Source organism: Rattus rattus, chromosome 6, assembly GCF_011064425.1.
Source record: "Rattus rattus isolate New Zealand chromosome 6, Rrattus_CSIRO_v1, whole genome shotgun sequence".
NCBI lineage: Eukaryota > Metazoa > Chordata > Mammalia > Rodentia > Muridae > Rattus > Rattus rattus.
In genome coordinates, this window is record NC_046159.1 from 76,276,817 (window position 1) to 76,295,755 (window position 18,939).

The window sequence follows — 18,939 nt, forward strand, 5'->3', positions numbered from 1 at the left end:
TTCTCTATATACATATCCTCTCACAGGATCTTAAAACTTTTTAAGTAGAGATGTGGATTTCTCTAATCATTAACTTCTATCTGGTTAAGGAAAATGAGATTAGTTGTAATATGTTTATATAATATAATCATACTTTTAAAATATATTAGGAAACACTGGTTTACTTTACAAACGTATTTTAACCAGCTAGTAATAATCATTGAGCCTAGAAAAAGGCGACGACAAACAGTGACTGCATCAAAGAGTTGCAAACAGTGCATCCAGGCGACTCCAGTTTCCTGTAAGAAGAGGAAGTGATAAAGAGTAATTGTTTTAAATCCAGGAGTTCCCGCTCTAGGGAAAGAGGCAGAAGAGAATCTTATGTTCTAGGCTAGCCTGGTCTACATGGAGAGTCTTTGTATTAAAAAATAAGAGCCAATCAAAGAAAATGAGAGATTTCTGGGGTGAGGACTTGTTGGTCTCAGATTTCAGGAGGAATGGGAAACCGAGTGAGTCCTAACAATATTCACAAAAAGAGCCAAGGCTTCCACTGAAGGGATCTTTTCAAACAACATTTGTTTGGTAAGTTGGTTGTTTTGTTTTGGTTTGTGAATCCTAGGTAGAGAAAACACTCTAGGCTTTCTTCTCATATCTCCAGACCTGTGTCAGAGTTGTGAACAGCTAGTGAATACAACTAGGAAAAGAGAAAATAACATGATTCTTTAAAATATTTTTAAAAAAATGAATCTTGTAAGAAAAATGTAACTAAAAAGATCCTGGAGACCTTTCCGCTGAACTATAATCTTCACCTTTGTGTTTATTCCTCTCCAGTCTAGTCTTCCACAATCTTGTAGATTAATTTTAAGAAATTTGAAACAAGATATGCGATGAATAGTTAATTTCCACTTATTTGTACACATGTGATTATTCATATAATAGTCCCTTGGATTTTTATGACATCTGCTTTGTTTTAAACAGTAAAGACGTGTATCTTATGTATTTTTTGTTTTTCCTCAAACTGGGTTTTACTTGAGACCCTAGTGCCATCTACTGAAAGAAAATAAATCTGCAGCTTTCTTACCATTGTTGAATAAGCACAACTTCCAAAGTAGCTTAGCCCTTGTCATTATCATTTTTCTTTGTTATAAAACGTTCATTTTTTTTTCATATAACCAGGAAAATTGTCTTAACTCTGTTTAAACTGAAAAATCCAAAATTCATAATTATAAATCTTGGCAAGCATTTGCTGGTAGAAATGCACTGAACAGTGCGCCGAACAGAATTTCAACACCAGGTGACAAAAATTCAATTAGGATTGCTATTATAAAATGTTTTGGAAGAATAAACAATAGTCATTTGAGATACCAATACTGAAACCAGAGTAAATTAGAAAACAACGAACTTATAATTGAATAAGGCAAAAATTATTATATGAAAGTAATGCATAATGTATTTAAAATAATAAAAAGTTAGTGTAAAACCAGGAATTACTTTGCAGTGTCTTAGCTATGTAAGATGTCAGGTGGAAAACATAACTTTTATAACATAGAAGTCATCTTATGGAAAAATGGACTTAACTTTAACCAGAGAATTTGATTATCAAAAAAAAATTGCCCTACCCCCACCCCAGCACTGGGCAGAGACAACTTGTTGATGGTGGAGTTCTTATATCAGTCAGGGGCAGAGCAGACGGCAGTCCTTTGTTCATCCTAGCTTGATGTTTGGCTTGGTAGCCAAAGCTGTTTTATGGCTAGACACATGAAATAAAATAAAATAAAATAAAATAAAATAAAATAAAATAAAATCCAGACAGCACGGCACAGAATGAGGAACACATTAAATGGCCTAGCTAGCACAGCTTGGTGGTAGGGAAAGAGAGAGGCAGCACCCTGACCAGTTCAGCTACCACCCAGGTACTCGGTTGATACACCCCAAGATCTGTGTCATCTGCAAATGGTTGGCAATCGTGAAAGGGACAGTCCTTCTGATCCATAGCTGCATGGTCTCCACGACACAGGGCAGCAGGATAACTGGGGGGAGTCCTGGTGATGATCCAATATTGATAGTGTCACAGAAGCCAGAGACCTGGAACATTTGCAAGTGAAGATGTGTGGACAGGGGGATAAACTGGAATACACAGTAACATACGATAATTTCCACCATGAGATGTTTTCCTATGCTTTGGATTTGGTGGGGGAGAGGAAGGAGGGAGAGAGAGAGAAAGATTGAGGTGGGGGAAGGTGGGGAAGACTTGCAAGAGCAGAGATCAGATATGAGGAGAGATGAGATGAAAAAATGAGTGGAATGTAAAACACACAAAGAATCAATAAAAAGTTGTAAAAAGGAAAAATTGCAAAGGTAAAATTTAAAAGAACATAAATGAGGTTGGTCATTTTATCAAGTTTTGTGGTTTTACTTTAATCCCCTTTGAGTGGCTTTCTGACCTGCATTCTACCATATAAAGCAGACTAATGATCACTGAAGATGTAAAGCAGACTAATGATCACTGAAGATGTGTATTCGTTGAAATAAATCATAAATGGAATGTCCCCATCTCTCCATAAAGACACTGCAGATTAGCTTTCCATGTGGTCATTGGACACAGAAGATCTGGAAGGTACCACAGTGAATTCTGGAAGGTACCACAGTAAAGTGTAGCTCAAGTCTCAGTTCCAGGTTGACTGTGATGTCTCTTAGTGTCCCTACCTACAAAGTAAAGACACTTAGGAGTGTACTTGTGTTTTCAGTTTCAGTTGCCTGGGTTTTTTTTTTTGTTTGTGGGTGGGTTTTTTTTTTTTTGGTCTCTTTTACCTGAGACAAGGGAGCCTTATCTAGCCAAGGCTAGCCTTGAGCTCACTGTGTAGCCCAGGATGACCTTGAAGTCCTTCCTGATCCTCCTGTCTCTACCAAGTACTGAGGTTTCAGGAGTGCACCACAATGCCAGCCTCTTGATGGTCTTATGAGGCCCACCATACATGGGGAGACACATGTGTCTCTATAAAACTGATCTATGGCAGATACTCACAATGATCTTAATTCAAAAGCCTACCTGCCTACTCTTATCATCCTTTGACTATCTGATACCTACTCTTTACACATATTTTTATACTAAACACTGACAAAATGGTGGAAAATAAATAGAACAATTGGTGCTTTCAAATTAACAGCTTAAAAGAGTGCTTAATAAAAATACCTAAGCAATATATCAAGCATCTAGTCGCACTGATAAATAGAGTACACAGATATGTAAATCCTGTTCAATGAATGTTTCTTGGCTTTTTTTCCTAGTGATATTGTAAACAAAGGAATAATTCTAAATTGATGGAAATTTCAGAAGTTTGTGATTTGCAGACGGACACATTCCAAAATATATCCTGAATTTTAGCCAGACAAATACCATTTTTAAAAAATCATTAAAAATAAACAAAATCAAATAAAGGCTGGTGATTTAAGCAAGTTTTGATGATTTACTTTTCTTAAATCGACTCAAATATGCTTTAAAAAAATCCTTTGAGTGATTTCTTACATTTGCATTCTACTATAATGAAAAGAGGTAAGGCTATTGTATACACAGACATAAACAAAACTCTGCTTCTACATAAATACACATGCTACATATGCATACTTTGAATAAATTGGTTTATGTAAGTGATTGTGGGTTTTCAAGGCCTTTAAGGTTTCACTTTCTCATAGTGAAACACTGAAGAATCACTTTCACAGTCTTCTATTTTGCTGTCTTTCACCATTTGTGAAGAGAAGTTAATATGTCAATCCTGGTTTCTGATAAGCAAAACCATTTTCATATGTATCAACAGATAATATGATTGCCAGTATGTAACTGAATAAATCAAGGCACTAAAGCTTTCCCCATATACACACAACCTCTATATGGGTATATAAACTTAATTCATTGGAGAGTGAGACTCTTAGAAGTAAGCAATTTGTAAAACAGAAAGGAAAATCTAGTGGCTGGACAGATGGTGACTGGTATAGGAAGATCCTAGTGGGTGAAAAGCATTTGGTGAACATGCCTGAAAACCTGACTTTGGTCCCCAGAACCTACACTCAAAAGCAAGACGTAGGGCTGCAGAGAGGTCTCAGCAGTTAAGAGCATTGAGAGAGAGAGAGAGAGAGAGAGAGAGAGAGAGAGAGAGAGAATGAATTATTTTTTAAACCTGATGTTGGTAGTGCCCACTTGTATTCCTGAGAGGTAGTGACAGAATTGCCTAGAAGTTCACAGAATACTTAGCCTGAGTTCAGAGCATGGCAAAAGCAAGAAGACTCTGCCTCAACATGGTAGAAAAGAGAACAGAGTCCCAAAACTTATCCTCTGGGAGCCACCTGTACACTATGAATAGCATTTTCCCATATTCACAAGTGTCACATGCATGTACATACACACATACACACACGATGATGATGATGATGGTAGTTGATGTCAAATGACAGGCATATTTCTTATTGTAAACACAAAGAAAGGAATCTTTCTTGCTTCCAGAGACAGTAGAACAAAGTCACATAGGTAACTCCACTCTGACCTCAATATATTTCTGTAACCAAGGACAAGACTCATATTATCAGATATTGGGAAAATTACCAACTGAGAAATGAGCATTTGAGAATGTATCTTAGATACATTTATGTAAAATGTCTTGGAAGTGTCTAAAACTACAGTTCAGCTGTTAAAAGAATTTGCTCTTACAGATCCAGGTTTGATTACCAGCACCCACATGATAGCTCATAACCATCCTTAATTCTAGTCCCACGGGAGCCAATGTCCTCTTCAGACTCCAAAGGGCACCAGGCTCACATGTGCAGCATACGGACATCTGCAGGAAAAACACGCAGACACAGGAACTAGAAATAGATAAACCTTTCTTTAAGGGAGGGGGGGATTGGAAGAAGAGAGCATAAGATTGGTTGAGTTCTAAAAGTTATGCTTGAATTTTCATTTCCTTTGAGACAAACCTGCTTTGTTCTATAAAATGTTCATCACCTCAAATGTGTTCTTTCATAAGGAATTTAGAGATCAAATTAAAATGCCTCAAGTTGAAAATCTGAAAATGCTTAGAATGACTTCATTGGAAACAGGAAATGCTCAGTTTGAAAACAATTTCACCAGTTTCACCAGATCTTAAAAAGTTATTTGACTGGGTTTGAGAGATAGTTCAATGGTTAAGAGCACTGACTGCCCTTCCAGAGGTCCTGGGTTCAAATCCCAGCAACCACATGGTGGCTCACAACCATCTGTAATGAGATCTGCTGCCTTCACCTGGTGTGTCTGAAGACAGCTACAGTGTACTTATATGAAATAAATAAACCGTTTTTTAAAAATAGCCATTTGACTTTCCTTGAGAAAACGAAGTAAAATGTATAATGTGTAACAGCATTTATTCAATAAATTTACCACCCGCCGACAGAGAAGGCTAAATCTAAAGGAGATGAATCCATAACTACTGTGAGCAGGCACACACCTACACAACTCAAAAAAAATTGAGAAGCAGGTAGTCACGGGAAAGCCGAATGATCTCTCATGAGAAATAAAACTTATAATAATTCATTATAATCCTACTGATAAAGAAGAATTCAGAGAGCCAAGGAAATAAAAGCTGTATTATGGGGGTAATAAATCCAATGAGATAGAAGTTAAATTTCATCATTTACATTTAAATACGGGCTTCATATGTTCTAATGTGTAAGCATATATCAATAACCAGAGAGGGCCACCATGACACCTTCTGGAATATCAGGTCATCAAAAACAGGAGCATTAAGATATGATAGTAGAGATATCCTCCATGCCATCTGTGGGACAAAAACATTCCTTCCACAGGATGAGAACTACTGCAAGGTGGTCCTTCATCAACTTCATATACTTTCCCAAGAATTTCAAAAAAAAAAAAAAAAAAAAAAAAAAAAAAAGCCTTTGCTAACTGGCTTGTAACTAACCTAAAAGGCTTTCTTGGCAGAATTTGAAAGATGTCCACAGCTTTGGTAGAATTTTGAATGGTACACATCCTAAAATGAAACCCAGTAGAAACAAGGACACCTTTGCTGGTGGTGGGCAAAATGTCACCTGAGTCCTTGGCAGCCTCCTTTCCTCTGTTCTAGGCCCTAGTCAAAAAGCAGAAGGTCATTTGTGGGAAGCAAACTTCCCTCCATCTCCTCACCCCACACAAAGTAAATGAGGAAATCTGAAAGAATGTTCCCAGAGTGACAAAGCTAACATAGTTTCCATTAGCAATGAGAAATGTCTCTCTACACCAAGAGCTAGGATTTCTCCCTCCGACCACAGGCTAGGAAATTCAGGCCTCCCGTGAGCCTATGTTTGATGTCACTCAGCCACAGCATATGCCTTTGTCTCTGCTCTCAAGAAACATGGCATTTTCCTTTTCCTCTCGGCTTCACTGCTCTTAAGTGATTATGGTGTTGCTTCTGGGGAAGCGTGACAGAATTACAATGTTGCAAAAGCAGCACATTTAAAATTCAGCCAATTGTAAATTGTTTTCATCTTAAATTTGTTTTGTGTTGTTTTTTAAGATAATATTTAATGTTTCCATTTGTGTTTTATTGTCCTTATGGAAATGTTTAAATGCTTAAGCTGAAGTGTGGTCAAATTAAGAGTGAGATATGACTTTAGAACTATTAACTCTTTAAATTCCTTAGTGTTTATCCTACTCTAGACAATGTAAAGATGCCATTTTGACCTTAGTTTTTAATGGATTTCTACAGTTAAACTATAGTGATAGCTTTCTATAAACAATTCAGCAAATAGAGATTTTAAAGCTCTCAAAATCATCCTACATACCAAAGGTTGTATTTATTAAAAATTATAACAAGTTTTACTAATAACTTATAATTATTAGTTATGGAAAAAGAAAAAGCATATCTTCTGAAATAAGCTTTAATTCATTTTAAGGAAAGTATCAATTGGCTACCAACCCTTTGTGCCTAATCCTTTGGTATGCCACACAAGGTATTAAACATATGTACATATATAATACACTTGAGTATTTTAAATTATGTAGATGTATACATATGTAATAGATTATTCATACTCTTGGGAGAGTTAGAAAGGGTGATCATCTAAACTTTTCTACTTAAAATAAACTTACACTTGTGCTTAAAGTTTCATAGGATTCTCTTTGGAAGCACATACTTCTCTTCAGAATCAATTTATCTTAACTAAACCTCCCTTACAAGGAAGGAGAATTCTTCAGTCTAGCACAGAAGAACACAAGTGTAAGTGGCTGACACTACCTATTAATCTAGCAAATGTTTGCATGGAATATATTATCTACAAGGTCCTCAGTACTTTAAAGCAACTAATTCAACCTTCACAACATTTTCCTTTGGTAGGAAGCATTTCTAAGCTTTCTTAGGAACCAGACTCATAGGAAGTGTAAGCAGTTTATCCACAGATATAGAGTTTTCAAATGGTAAGGGTAGGTTTCAAACCCAAGACACTTGATTCTAAGTCAATTCACTCATACATTAGACCAGCCTGGGTTTATTGAATCAATGGCATCTAATGATTAAGGTTGGTGTCAACAGCTACTATTATGTGTGCTGGTGTCACCAAATTCTCCTGTAGACCCAGGCTGGATCTTTACCCAGCTAAGTTCCTTTGAGGCTCTAGTGTTTGGCTACTCTTTCACACAATTGACATGAAAGTTTTCTGTCAGGGGTTCACTAGGGCTGATGAGAACCATTCTTTCTAAGGTGCATGAGTTTGTTTACAGTAGCCTGTTGCCCATAAAGAAACCGATTCCATAGTCTTCACAGTATAATCAAGCAGTGACTTTTTATTAAAATAGTACTCTTCCTCAGAAGAATTATCTGTCTTTTCACAAAAGAAACTGAATTGTCTCAAGTAAGACAAAGTCCCTGAGAGACAATCTAAGATTTAAAATATGTATAACTAAAGGCATAAACAATAACATATAATAAATCTATAAACCTTGGACTCTCTCCACCATGACATGCTAAAGTTGTGATTGAGAAGTTATCTTATACCTTCTCTCAAAAGGGAAAAGCTGCCCATCATGAGTTGAGCAGGAGACTAGTTCATCAGAGACAACCTGGCCAATACCTACATGTCTTTGCTATCCCAGGCTGGAATCTGTTTGTGGTTCACAGGGTGAAGGACCCTGGCTCTCCCCTTACTGCCGAGGCTCCCACTTATCTTTGATTTATGACAAATGACTTTGTAGTCAATAAATCTCCATAGTTTTGGCAACTATCATATAATCTGTCAGCACTTAAAGGTAGAGTTTAAAATGACCAGGAAGAGCCAGCCTCCAGGTCAGAGAGTCCGCTCCTCAAGAGAAAGAAAAGTAAACAGAGATTTTTCTCATCTGCTGTTCACATATACTGTGGAGACAGAAGCTGAATCAATCCCAGGTCTCTGGGTCTCTGGGTCTCTGGGTCTCTGGAAGCTAAATCAATCCCGGGTTTCTGGGAAGTGCCACAGAACCAACCCTTACTCCTGGAAAACAAAGGGTGTGTTAAGCTGGGCCATAGAAAACCAGATAACAGGTTCCCCTAGAAACTTAAGGCAGTGCCAACAGCAACTTCATGAGGGAAAATGCTAAGTGTGCTGACTCTGGGTTCAAAGTGAGGGCAAGAAAATGAGACAGAGAAAGAAAGAAGAGTGTCACTGCAAGAATCATGTTCCTGAATTTAGACTATCCACGCTATTCAGAAAACTAAAAGTATAAACGCAAAGGTAGATTACAAAGAGCCCTCTCCCAAGAGACAACTGACATGTCAGAGAAAGCCTTTGTAGCATGTGAAGAGAAGAACCCTGAAAGACACAAGAGGCCACACTACCAAGTGGTTCATGACCTGGAGATGGAAGAAAGCAAACCATTAGACAAATAAGGAAACCTAGAAATATTCTAAATCAAAAGATAGGAACAATTAATAATGAAACTTAACATGTCTAACCAATGAGTATCACTCCAGATATTCAAGCACAAAAACTACAGATTAATAAACTGGTCACCCCATATAGAAGTAAAAAGAGAAAAATTTGTGTACACATGCACACATTCTCACATGCAATTGAAGACAGTAAACTATAGGAGGAAAGAAGTGAGTTTTGTAGCTAGAAGGATCTTTGTTTAAGTCCAGACTCTGCCACTGCCTAATCATATAACATGTGCAGGTCTGTTGAATCCTTTGGTAAGAAAACAGAACAATATTCCCGAATGAAAATATCCCTAACTCATGAGGTACTTTCAAAATCTGTTGGCATAACTGCGGTATACATGAATTCTTAATGGTTTCAACAAAAAACCTCTTTTAAATGAATTCCTAATTACATTTGTTAATGATTTAATTAAATGGTTTTCTGACCAAGTTCTGTTGTACCAAAGCCTCTAGGCTCATTGACAAAATTTCTCACATATATAACATCCATGTGGAGTCTTCTAAAGCATTCCAATAAACCTCTCACGTCATCCATCAGTTACTTTGAAAACAAGCAGACAGACCTCTTCAGAATGACATCTCATCGGTCCCCTGGTCACCTTTGATCTTTATCTGGGATACATCCACCATAGCAACCACAGCACTCCAGGGTCTTCTCAAGTAACAGCCTCGTGTGCTGAGAAAACTCTAAATTTCCTATCTTTCCAAATACATTGTTAAAGTATATTTCTTTATTGTTTTGGTGTACTTAGCAGAAGGGGCAGTTGGGTAGTAGAGATAATCTACTCTTTCCCCTTAATACTCATGAAAATTTTCAAACATTGACTTTACACCCTCATTTATGAGATGGAACCAGCGTACTGAAGTGAAGAGAGCAGTGGCCATAACTCAGACATGAGAAAAGCATCATTTATTGACTGAGCAGCTGAGATGACCCAACCACAGGATTTCCACAAAGCTTTATAACTATTATAGTTTAAAGTATTCTATGTGATAAATATTTTGCATTGAACATGCATGTAGTATATTAAATGTGTATGCACATACACATACACATGAGTAATTTAATGTAACAAAGATGTAATTCTACCCTACCCTCAGAACTTAGTTACCATGTTGACTGAACAAATAATAGGTCTGATCTTTATTTCTTCTATTAAACTAAAAATCATTATAATATCTACTTTACAAGATTATTCTCGGGACTGCATAGGTAACGTACTAAAAAGCACTTGGCATACTGCTCAGAATACTTACTCAATAAAACCATGCCTATTGTGCAATTTAGCATTTAATATGTCACGGTTTCAAGTATTTTATAAAAACTAAAGTTGAGGACTAAAGAAATAGCCCAGAGTGAAAAGCAATTTCTGCCCTTGCAGAGCCTCTAAGTGCAGATTCCAGCATCTGCATGACAGCTCACAAAAGTGTGTGACTCCAACTTCAGGGAAACCACGCCCTCTTGTGGACCCCATGGGCACCTCACTCACATGATACTTAGACACACACGTAGGAAGACAGCATACAGAATAACTGTAGTTTTGTTACTGTTATGAGTCATAAGTGTCCGATATCTAATGTTTGATCCCTGTGAAAGGGTTATTGGATACCCCCAGAGGAGTCCTGAAGAGATAGCTCAGCACTAAAAAGATAAATAAATTAAAATAGATAAACTAAAAGATAAATAAAAACACTAACATTTCTTTTTCATGCAAATCTTTACATCACTTACTATTATGTTCCAAATCTGGTATAAAACAAGAACCTAAGAGGTTAAAAATCTTGCCTATAATCCTACAGTTAAAGGCAGAACTACAATTATAATTCTGACATCCCTACCAGTGTTTCTACAACTAATCACTATGCTTTATATTGAAATTTCCCTGAAATTCTTAGAAAAGAAAAAAAGCATCTTTTAATTTTTTCTTGGACCTAGAGAAATGACTTATCAGCTGAAAACACTGACTGCTCGTCCAGGGTTCAATCCTCAGTACCCACAAGGTGGTTCACGACCATGATTCTAATTCCAGGGGCTATGACTCCATTTTCAGGCCTCCATAGGTTCTTCATACACATAGAGCACAAACAGACATGCAGGCTAAATGGAACTTATTGGAAAAAATTTCCTGTGATTTGCAATGAAGTATTTATCGTCTTAAGTCAATTATTGAGCAAATAGAACACTGTCTCAGAGAGTAACTGTTCAAGGAGATAAGCCACGTGGAGAAAATGCTCATGGTGGATGCCAGTGAAAGTGCTATTGCCAAAGTCCAAGTGGGAATGATGGGACATCAGAGGTCAGCAGAGTAAGCCTGGAAAGGTTAGCAATAAATGACTGAGAAAGAACCCAGAGAGAAACAGAATCCTGTGGGACACTCTCACAGAGAGAAGAATGCAGTCAGGAAGGACAAGGCTGGCAGTAGGGAACGCATGCCCTGGCCTCACACTATCCATCTCTTGGGGATCTCTGTCCAGTTTCCACATGACAGTGAGAATTCATGAAAACCCTTGTCATGACCCATATAAACCACTCATCTGGGCTTACCGTCAGAGGGAAGATTGACAAACTTACTTGTCCACATTTTGAAATATTAATACATTACATACCCAAAACAGTTTTTATTACTTACTGCATATCTTGTTAAAATTTCCACCATCTGCCTTTGTCATTTGCAACAAGTTATGTATTCCACAAATTAAACTAGTTTTAAAAGCATAGAGCCCTCTAGAACATTGATGATGTACTACTACTGCCCACAAGACTTATTTCAACTGCTCCAAAACAACTTCAAAGCACATTCCACAGTGTTATATGAGAAACATGTTTTAATCATAATTCAGAACAACATGAGAGTATAACCCTCTAGACAAACTATTTGAGAGCAATGTCTACCTGCGTAGCATGCACAGAAGAACGTCTGATGTCTTCCACTATCCCTCTCTGTCTTATTCTTCCAGGCAAAGTCCCTCCCTAAACCTGGAGCTTGTATGTGTTTTGGCATGGTGTTCAGCTAACTAGCACCAGAAATCCTCCTCTTTTACTCCACCCTTCCTGATGGGATTATAAGCTTGCAAGGCATCACCCCCAACTTTTCATGTGGGTGCTGGGATAGGAGATCCAGTCTCCATTCCTATATTCAAAATATACTTTACTTCCACCCCTTGATACATTACTTAATTGAGCAATATTTGTATGACAAAGATTGAAAGATGAGACTACAACAAGCCAGGAAAGAAAGCTTCAACACCATCAGGCTTTATATGGAAATCTGTCTACCAATCCTGCCAGAGAAGCAAGTAGGCCAGCGAATCGGGTACGTGAGCTTCAGATCTTCCTCTTACCTCCTCTCCTCTAAATCCAATCCCCAAGCATCATCTCCAGCTCTGCAGCCATCTACATGTTGTGGTGTCTCCTCATTCTCTACCCCAATTTCTGAGAAACTAAGCAGATCCTGGTAGAACATTTTGATTTCTTCTCTCCTGTAGGCCTCTTCAGTGCACCCTTTCTAGTCTATTCCTATTGCCAAGTATCAGCTACCAATACCTAGAAACACATTTTACCAGGAATTCCAGTGCCTTCACCTAGCAAGATACCAGATGCATTCTCTACTAGGCAACTGATAACCACCACATTCGGCTAAGAACAAGAGAAGACAACAGAAAACAAGAAATAAAACATCCATCCACCAAAGACAAGACCTGAAATCAGCACTGTGATAGCTTTCATATGCTCAGTCAAGAGAGTGACAATATTAGAAGGTGTGGCCTGGTTGGAAGAAGAGTGTCACTGTGGGGATAGGCTTGGAGACCTTCCTTCTAGCTGCCTGAGGATGCCAAGTCTGTTCCTGCCTTCTTTCAGATGAAGACATAGAACTCAGCTCTTCCTGCACCAGGCCTGCCTGAATACTGTCATGTTCCTACCTTGATGATAATAGACTGAATCTTTGAACCTGTAAGCCAGGCCCAATTAAATGTTGTCCTTTATAAAACTTGCATTGGTCATGGTGTCTGTTCACAGCAATAAAACCCTAAGACAAGAACTGAGAATTACAATCATCCCAAATACACATGACTAGATGCCAGTGTTAAAGCACAATCAATAACAGCCAGGGCAATGTGTCCCAACTGGAGCCCAGTAAACCTACTACACAGTAGGCTTTTAGAAATGGAACATAGCTGAAGCACAAGACAAGGACCTAAAATAGCCTTTATGAATATAATAGAGGTTCTTAAAGAAAGAAAAAAAGAAATCCATGAAAATACAATTAAAGAGTGTAAGGAAACGAGTAAAAACTGAAAATGGAAAAAGAATCAATAAAGAAAAACTAACTGGGAAAAATCAGGAAATAAAAATTTGGGAGTGCAAACAGGAACCTTAGAAACAAGCCTCAACAATAGAATACAACAGATGGAATAGAAAAACTTCAGAAATTGAAAACAAGATAGAAGGAGTGAATATCTCAGTCAAAGAAATGTTATATCTAAAAAAAAAAAAAAAAATCTGGCACAAACCATCCAGGAAATCTGGGACAGAATGAAAAGACCAAACCTAAGAATAATAAAAGTACAGGGAAAAGAAAAAACCTAAGTTGAAGGCACAGAAAACATGTTAAACAAAATCATAGAATAAAATTACCCCAATTTAAAGAGTAAGGTGCCTATTCAGTAAAAAAATGCATCCAGAACACCAAATAACTAGACCAGAAAAGAAATTACCCTTGGCAGACAATAAACAAAACATCTAACACAGAGAAGAAAGAAAACAAAGAGCTTTGAGGTGGGGAAAGCCATGTAACATATTAGCAGGCATATTAGAATAAGACCTGTGGTGATTTGAACAAGAATGGCCTCCATAGACTCATATATTTAAATGCTTAGGGAATGGCATTAAGAGGTGTTACTTTGTTGGAGTAGGAGTGGCCTTGTTGGAGGAAGTGTATCACTGAGGGTAGGTTCTGGGTCTCAAATGCCCAAGCCAGAACCAGTGGTTCTCTCTCTCTGCCTTCTGCCTGTGGATCAGAAGTAGAACTCTCAGCTACTCTCCAGCACCATACTTCCCACAATTAAGATAATAAATTAAATCTCTGAAGCTGTAAGCTACTCCCAATACAATGATTTCCTTTATAAAGTTGCTGTGGTCATTTTGTCTCTTCACAGCAATACAAATCCAAACTAAGACAACACCTGAATTCTCAGTGAATATTTTTCAAAGGTAGAAGGACTGGAACAAATATTCTACAAACTCTAAGAGATCATAGATGTCAGCTCAAACAACTATACCTGACAAAACTGTTAATCACAATAGATGGAAAAAGACTCTCCAAAAGAAAACCAAATTTAAACATCTTCTGCCTATAAATTCAGCCCTGTAGAAGGCACTAAAGAAAACTCCAACCTAAAGTTACACACACACACACACACACACACACACACACACACACACACACACAAAACAAAAAAGCAAAACCCCACAAAGAGTAAATAATCCTAGACCCCAAAATAAAAAGAGGTGGAGAAAAACACACCTCCAAAATGCTCATTGATAACTCTGGATATCAATGGTCTCAATTCCACGATAAAAAGAAACAGACTAAATGGGCAACTTTTCATCAACCAATACAGATCTTGTCTGTTGGACCTGGAATCTGAGTACCTCAAAGAATGGGGTCAACTACAGGCTAATGCTGTAGACAACCTTACCTCAGTTTCAGTGTTCTTTTATACATGGATATAACAAAGAAAGCAACAATCCAAGGAAGGTTATTTGAGTTTAGAAAAAAGCATGATCACAAAAACAAGTAAATAAACACCAGTAAGCACATACTAAATATTAACAGAGCAGTCCTTTCCTAGAAATTTCTCAGAACAGACCGATTTAAACACAACCACCTGGCATGTACTATAGATTATATCTGGGAAAGTATGAAAGCAAGGAAGAAGGACATATCCAGATTCAGGGTACACTGACCAGATTGGGTTCTACAGCTATGATCTGATATCCAAAAAAAGTAAATATATCATAAATTTGATGTAAATGGTGGTCATAGGAGACATCAAATCACATCTAAGAACAATCCAGAGAACAAAATGCACCTAAGATAAAAGGTGCTCTGTCATTTTTCCTGAAGCCTTTCTCTCAGTTCCTCCAAGGCATTGTTCACCATGCATTCTTTTTTTGACTGTGTTTCAACAAAAAGAATGTAAAAACAGGATCTACCTTTCCAATGCATCCAAGAAACACACCTTAATATCAAGGATAGACATCACCTCATGTACAAAGGACAGGAAAGGATGTTCCATGCAACTAGACCTAAGATGCAAGCTAGTGTAGCCATTTTAACATCTGACAAAAAAGACTTCAAACCAAAACTTACCACAAGAGATGGGGAAGTATACAACATATTTATCAAGGAAAAAAATACACCCAGAGAAAATTGCAATTCTTAACATCTATGCTCCAGACATAGGTCACCAAAGTTCATAAAATAAATATTGTTTCAGTTTACATAACATATTGACCCACACACACAAAGATAATAGGTGATTTCAATACCCTACTCTTGAGAATAAATGGGCCAACTAGAAAAAAAAAACTAAGCAGACAAATGCTAGAGCTAACTCACATCATAAAACAAATGGACTTAACAGATATTTACAGAAATTTTCTCCCAAACAGAAAGAATATACCTTCTTTTCAATACCTCATAGAACTTTCTCCAAAATTGACCACATGATGCATAGCAAATCTCAGCTGATACAAAATAAAATTGAAATAACACCCTGCATCCTACCTGACCACCATGGATTACAGCTAGATATCAACAAAAACAGAAACAACAGGAAGCTCAGAAACTCATGGAGGCTCAACAGCTCTCTGCTGAGTGAAAAATAGACCAAGAAAGAAATTAAGAAAGAGTTAAAAAACTTTCTAAATTTGAATTGAATTGGAAAAGACTTTCTAAACAAAAGAGTTAACACAGGCACTAAGATCAGCAATTAATAAATGGGACCTCATGAAACAAAATCTTCTACATAGCAAAAGGTACCATCATTAAGACAAAGCAGCAGCTTGCAGGATAGGAAATGACGTTTTTACCAGATACACATAGAGGGATAATATCAAAGTCATATAAAAAACTCAAAACACAGTAGAAACCAAGAAAACAACTCAATTAAAAAGAAGATAGACTCAAACAGAATTCTCAAAAGAAGAAACACAAACAACTGAGAAACAATAAAGAAATATTCAACACCCTTATCATCAGGGAAATGCAAATCAAAACTACATTGAGAGGCCATCTTTTAGCCTTCAAATTGCCTAAGTTAGATAAAGCAAATGACAGCTCGTGCTGTTGAAAACACAAAGCATGGAGAACATCCATTGCTGGTGGAAGTACAAACTTGCACAGTCACTACAGAAATCAGCGTGGTCTGACGGAAAGTGACAGTGACAGTGGTTCAGGAGTCTAAGGGGTTTGGCCATCAAATTATTTTCCACACCGTGGATTTGCAGTTCATGTTGTGAAGGGAACATCGATTTTTGTCTGAGTAAAGGCTAGAGAGAACAAGGGAGAGGCAGATGACCTGGCTTTTGGATCTGGAGAGATGAACGCAGCTGGAAACCAGTGAGGTTGAGGAATGAGATGTTCAGAGAGAAAAGACACCTTTTGGGAGACAGAAAACACCTACACTGGCAAAACTAGAAACCTTCTGGAAGCCAAGACAAGGACTAGATGACTCCTGATATGATTAGCTCATCAGCCACACAAAGAGTTGACCTGTGAGCCATCCGGCAAAAAGGCCAGCCTGTGCTTCATAACCTTGCCAAGCACGCATAATTTGTTTCCCAAGAGCACAACCTCCCTTCCTGTCTCAAAATGGTGGTCAAGGTGTAGGTATGGGAGGAAATATTTAGTGCCCCGCGGACTTGAAAGGATTGGGCAGTTTTATACTTTTGGATACACACACATGCATACATCTATGCAAACACAAACCCCAAAACCCTTCAAATTTAGGACAATCACCTTAGTTCTTACAGATGATAATGAAAAATAGAAAAAAATGGCAGTCAAAAGGAACATACATTTATTAACAACTATATGATAAAATGTTGTAGCTTCCATCAGCTAATTATAAAGGAGGAAATCATCTGCCTTTTCCACGTGGAAAACCGTAGGTCAGAAAAATTAAATATCTTGCTGGAAATTACCAAGTTAATCGTAACAATAAACACAGCCCGATACACGCCAAGTAATTTTAAATAATTTCACCCATAATTACCTTCAAGAATAACTACAGTGTCCTTCTGTATCCACTGGGATGAATCCAGTACTCTCTGTGGACTCAAAGATCTACAGATGCTCAAGTCCTTTATATGAAATGGAAGAGTATTTGCATATCACATCTGCACATTCTCTTCTGTACTTTAAATCATCTCTAGATTGTTTATAGTCAGTACAACACAAATGGTTCGTAGATGCTTGTGCTGTATTGTTTAGGGAATAATGACAAAAGAAGTCTGTATGTGTATAAATGTAACCTATTCATCATATATGTTTTGATGCACAGTAGGGTAAATAGATGAGGAGACCAGAGATACAGAGGGTCTACGGTACCTACTGTTACCAGTAATTTTTCCTATTTGCTCTCACTTATTCCATTTTTAGAAGGTATTGTTGTTATTGTTCTTGATATAAAAGATGGATAATAGCAATGGACATATCTGAGATTACATTAGGAAATGATGAAATTAGGGTACAAGTTGAGGCTGTTTCTCCCAGACAGTATCCTGGTCTCATGGTCTCTATCCCTGGCTTCACCCCATTGTCTGTAATCATACCCAAACCTAGGAAGTTTATTGGGCTGTGAACACCAGAGATGTCTTTTCTATTTAACAAAAATAAAGGATTCTTTCTTCTTGCATCTGCTTAGATATTTACAAATTTTGGTAGCTCAATAAACCCTATCAGAGTTTAGCTAGCTAAGCACTCATATGGCCTTTAAATACTTTTTTTGGATCCGGTTAAAACACACACACACACACACACACACACACACACACACACACACACACACACACACACATAAATTTGCATGAAGTATTTGAATCCTCACATTTCCAATGGCATTACTGATGTTTAATTTCACTTATGCTCATGGTATGAATGTTAGTATGCACATATCTGCATAGATGTCTGTTCAGGCCAGAGAAGGGAGTCTGATGACTTGGAGCTGGAATTCTGAGCAGTTGTGAGTTGCCTGACATGAGTGCTTGGAACCAAATTCCCTGCCAAAGTAGCACTCTAATGACTGAGCCGTCACTCCAGCCCCTGTCACTGATATTACCATTTTGATTTAGGCATGACCTATTCCAAAGTAATCTACCAAGATTTTTAGCTTCCAGGGAAATTTTAATTTTTAATATTCTAAATGGTAATAGATGTACATGTGCATATATCATATATATGTGTGTGTGACTATTAATTTAATTTTCCCCAGACTTTGAGCTTAAAAGGATAAAAGAGTTGGCCGTTTTTCCTCCTTATGATAGAGTTTTTAATCATCACACAGATTTGCCTTTGAAAAGCAAGCATATCAGTAGAGATGGACAGTGGTTCTAAGATTACAGATTAGAAAAGCAGCAAAGTTAATATTCCAGTCAAATGCTTCCGGGTAAGATGGTGAATTTGAATCAATATCTGGGTGATTGGACACAAAAGCTTTAGGATAAGAAAACGGAACAATAGATCCGACTTCTAGAGGAGAAAGGGCCAAAGCAAGCAGAAATCAGCACAGACATGAATTTCTCTATAAAACAATGGTGCCTCTGCCAGAACCCTGCTACATCCAGCTGCTCCACTCAACCACAGTCAGCTGCAGCAGCCACTGAATGCTCACCTGCACAGGCACCGCCAAAGCTGGAGAGAGAAGGTGTGCATTGCACTACAGTAACATAGCCAGAGAGTGTGGGGAAAGAGGGGCCCTAGACAGTGCCTGTGGGAGTGAAAGTACAGGCAGCCACTGAAGA

At 37.7% G+C, this 18,939-nt stretch overlaps 1 non-coding gene across 1 annotated transcript; it reads left to right on the forward strand.

Annotated features, from left to right (window-relative positions):
• The first annotated feature begins 1,601 nt into the window (after positions 1–1,601).
• Positions 1,602–1,741, forward strand: LOC116904692. The gene has a single exon (XR_004388388.1). It is a non-coding gene; the product is annotated as a small nucleolar RNA SNORA48 (small nucleolar RNA).
• Positions 1,742–18,939: the final 17,198 nt, after the last annotated feature.